At 40.2% G+C, this 4,632-nt stretch overlaps 1 long non-coding RNA gene across 1 annotated transcript; it reads left to right on the top strand.

The window, feature by feature from the left end:
- Nucleotides 1-1,936: 1,936 nt before the first annotated feature.
- On the top strand, nt 1,937-2,857 carry LOC140006408 (uncharacterized). Its single transcript, XR_011814006.1, has 2 exons — nt 1,937-2,014; nt 2,672-2,857. It is a non-coding gene; the product is annotated as an uncharacterized lncRNA (long non-coding RNA).
- The last annotated feature ends 1,775 nt before the right edge of the window (nt 2,858-4,632 follow it).

The following is a 4,632-nucleotide window of genomic DNA, read 5'->3' as shown; positions in this document are numbered from 1 at the left end:
CCCAAAACCTCAACCAATCTTCACCAAACTTGGAGATCATCTAGCAAACTACTTGGAGGTTGGATTTAGCTAACAAAAGGGCTGCATTTTAACGGTTTCTTGGAGCCTTGAGGACCGAAAATTTCTGGGTGTAAGACACTAAAGAGGTATAACTTCATCCTACACCTTAAGCTTGGATTATGATGGTAGAAATGCATCTTTAAGCTATTGCATGTGTATGGATGGCTTGATATGGTTGTAAAATGTGAAAGTGGGCTCTTTGTATTCCCACACTTGGGTTGTTGTTGCTGATTAGATGATGAATGTTGGATTTAATGGTAGTTTAATGGTTATAATGATGGATTCATGGAGTATTATTGTTGGAAACTCAAAGTTGAGGTCATGACAAGAAATTTCCGAAACTACCCCTGTTTTGTTCGGCCACTATAAGGCCAATTTTTGGTGAATTATTGGCATGAACCTGATGTTTATATGTTATATTAGATGTGTGAAAAATTTCATTGAAAAATAATAAGGTTTGGTTGGGCAAATGAATTTTTTTTGGGAAACTAGCAAATCTGGAAACTGTTCCCGTATGGCTCAGACCAGCTGTGGTATTTCGACTATAACTCTGTCCTCGGATGTCGAAATCATGTGACGTCAGTGGCGTTTGAAACTAGACATCCCAGGCTTTAATTTGAGATAAAATGCATGTTTTGATTCTTTGTGAGTGAGCCGGACCAAACGTTTTAAGATCACTGTCCTGTTTCTCGGAACTGCTGGAATGGTCTGTAGAGGCAGCAACTTGAGGCTCAATTTCGAGCTGGTTGCTTGCCAAATTTTGGAACGATTTCTTCTGTGAACTTTTAGTCCTATGAAGGTATTTTCCAACGCCATAAACCACGCTCAATTCCAAGCTAAATTGACTGAGTTGTGACCAAAATAAGAGGACTGCCCTGTTTTGGAAAAACGTATTATTTGGACTGGTTTCGGACAAAAACCCGTGAGTAATCTTATTAATTGAAATTTTGATGCTAAACCATTACCAAAGGTATCATGGTTGTATCTTAGACCTTTATTTCACAAATGAACCATGGTTGGATAGCTTTCTTGGTTAAACGATTTGAATTTGGAAAATGAAAGTCAAAAGGCAGATTGCCTTAGGAATTTTCCGGAACTTTGGGTGATTAGTTCACCACCTTCCCTAGGGTATTTTTCCCTGAAATTTGACAGAGAGATACCTTCCATATAGTATCGAAATACTGCCAATTTTGGTATCAATCCAAGTTCGTTTCGATACCTAATTAAATTTCTAGTGTTGGAGGTTCAAATCTGGAAATTCTTCTCCAGTCTTGAATTTGCCTAACTTTGAGCTACCGTATCTCAGTACTCGAAACTCCGATTCTTGATCCGGTTGTTTTGTTATAAACTTCACTTGTAACACTACTTGAGTGACAAATTTCAGAGGCTGGTTTGCAACGTGCGAATCGTGCCGAATTTTCAAAGTTGGCCAAAATCCAACTTCATTCTGCCTTGTGAACCAATTCTGTACCTTCAAGCTCATTTTTGAGAACTTTCCACTTCGATTCATGAAAAAGTGTCTTCTAGGAACTTATAGTACTTTCTAAGAGGTTTCCAACGGTATAAAGTTTTCCAATTCTCGACTTGTACCGAGTGAGTTACGATTTTTCAAAGATTCATAACAAAACTGAATTTTTCAAATTTCAAGGCAAAGGAGTTTTCCAAAAACTCTTAATTCTCTTAGTAATATTCAAACGTTTTGCCCTCGATTTTCATGATAAAAAACTCAATTAATATTGTACTTAATAAAACGCAAGTTGAACCTCGATTTACGAGTAATTGAGGTTCATTTTTGTGAAATATTCCTTAGATTGTACTAATGTACAATCTTACTTGATAATTGAGATACTTGAGTAATTATCCACCATTAACTGCCAGGCACACAAGGAGACCTTCAAGAGGATCTCACCGTGGACACTTGAACTCCAGCGAATAATCTTTATTAAATTGCTCGGTGAGTGTCAAGTGTGTGAATCTTTGATACTTGCTTAATTGTGGTAATTATTAGAGATTTAAAAAAATAAGAGCGGGTGTGTACTTTATCGCATCCGTTCTGATTTCAAATGAATGAATGAATGAATGAAATGCAATGCTATGTAATGGTTACATATGTCGTTGGAGTGAACCTCCTCGACTTTCAAATGAATGGGGGACGCCCAAACTCATAGGCCGACCTTGAACTCGAACCGGCAATGGGCTTGGTCGGGAACTTGGGCGAGCCATGAGATTATAAGCTCGACCTAATAAGAGGTCCTGCTTGGCATACTTGTAGAGTATCGCCTTATAATAGACTTGTGGGCCCTTGGGGTGTACGGTGGACGGAGGGAAGTAAGTGGTGATCTACGGAAATGGAAATACCGACCCGGTTGACAGGAGGGTCAATGCGGGAAGGTATACGAATGACATCGGCAGAGCGAGTGGAACTTAGCTCCTGAGAGCTACTATATCCTTGAATTGTTTCTGATTATTTTTCCTGCTCAAATGGTACTTTATTGAAATATCACGGTTTTATTTAATAAAGTTGAGATTGCTATTTGAACAATGTGCCTGCATGTGTGTCCTTGGCCTCACGAGCGTTTTGCTCACCCTGTAGATTTGTTTTCCTTAACAGGACTGGAAATGGAGTTAACGCGGAGAAATCTCCTTTGGATATATTGTGTTTTAGGGTTTCAAGTGTATTTTGGCTCGACCCCTTTATGATTGTACTTTTGGAAGTTTAATGTATCATTCGGATATATGGGGTGTATATTTTGGAATTTAAGTTGTATTATGAACGCACGACGTGCGGGTGGCAAGCTGATAGATACCTTGTGATGTAACCATGAGAACTGTCACAGTTGGCATCAGAGCCATATGCTGACAGGTTGGGTAATGGATGGATATTGTTAAGCATGAACGTTTCCGCACTATATGTATTCGTATTAATTTGATTTTGGTATCTAGTATCGCTTTAAGGTTGAACGTTTATTGCTTGAGTCCTAGCGAGAGCTAGGCAGGCGTTCCGCGGATACCCTTTGGTGCGCCTTAGGGAGAAGTGGGGGCGTCACAGTTGGTATCAGAGCCATATGCCGACAGTTGGGACCTTAAGTCCTTCGTCTGGAAAAGCCCCGAGCCTCTCGTTCGTGAAGAGTCACGAAGCGAAACTCTCCGTAGGGGATGCCCGCGTGCGGGTGGCAGGCTGATAGGTACCCTGTGATGTGACCCTGAGAACTGTCACAGTTGGTATCAGAGCTTAGGCTTTAGATCTCTGTAGTGTATCCTAGGCTTAAATGTTTAGGATACCGGACTGTGGAATTTGATTGAAAGTTAAGTGACTGCTTGTGAAAATGAAAAATTAGAACCTAAGTTCGAATTAGTGGATGACAAGGAGTCTTGAGATGGTGTGATACATGTGGGATAGTATGAAGTGATCAAATCTTGTTTATTTCGTGTATCTGGACCTACCTAAGCTTTTACTCTTAAGTGTAAACTACAGAAGGTAATGGTGATATTAAATTGTCTCGGGGGCGCCTTCCGGTGGTCCACTATCGAGAGAGTGAACTAAAAGAGCATTGGAGAAATGGTCCGATTTACTGGACTAGGACTTCATGTGAATTTCAAAGGACTTGCCCGAGCCCAAATAGTGGGGTGTTAATAGTGGTCGATCAATTGAAGTGGCTATCCGAAGAAACTGGAGTGATTCGAAGGGATGATCAAGAACTGAGGACAATTGCGGAAGCCTAGACTACTAGAATTCCTGAAATTGAAGTTGAAATACTTCAGGAGCGAGGGAGACAAAGGCTCTTAGTGAGAAGCTTTAAAAGCTAAGAACCGACTTGTTAGGTTAGTGTCCGAAATTAAAGACGGAATGGATGAGTCGGTGGCTAGGTGTGTTACCTTGGTTGCATGAGTGGGGAATGACAAGATATTCGATAAAGGGACATGAGATCTAAAACTCCTAGTGCTGGAAATGAAACTGATTCTATGGAGGTAGTGAAGACTTTTGGGTGCTGCCAATCACTAATTTAGTGATTTAAACTATTTTAATAGTTTGCCAAAGATAGACAGGGTGACGCTCGCTTAAAGGCCGTTGTATTTTGTGTCTTGTTTCAATATGTTTCCTACCTTTTGAGGCAATTAAACATTTCTCACGACATGTTTGACTTTACTGTTTTATGATTTCAAATCCATGATTGGGGGTTGTACGTATTTGCGATTATCTTAGCGTCTTCCCTTTTATTCTCGTATTTGTTTAGCGTGATCAAAGTCTCACTTTTCAAACTTCGTTTATGTGCATTCATTTTATGCCATGTTTAGATGACTGTTAAAGTTATGAGTGGCCCAAAAAAAAAAAAAAGAGCCGAGTGCGAAGGTTAGACCACCCCAAGCTCCAGGGGATAATTAGGGAACGATTGCTGGATTGAACCGAAACCCTAGAAATAAAGGGAAACACCTACATGGCTCCTACTATTGGCCATACGACTGATATCCTAGAACAGTTGGTTGAGTACCAAAGCTCCGGACCAATAAGCCAACCTAAGGACCAGGAGAGGTGTGAAAATGAAATAATTCTTGGAGGTCGTCTATCTAGGT

Source organism: Coffea arabica, chromosome 1c (assembly GCF_036785885.1).
Source record: "Coffea arabica cultivar ET-39 chromosome 1c, Coffea Arabica ET-39 HiFi, whole genome shotgun sequence".
Classification (NCBI taxonomy): domain Eukaryota; kingdom Viridiplantae; phylum Streptophyta; class Magnoliopsida; order Gentianales; family Rubiaceae; genus Coffea; species Coffea arabica.
Note: the sequence above shows the minus strand (reverse complement) of the source record. Positions and strands in the feature narration are given on the sequence as shown.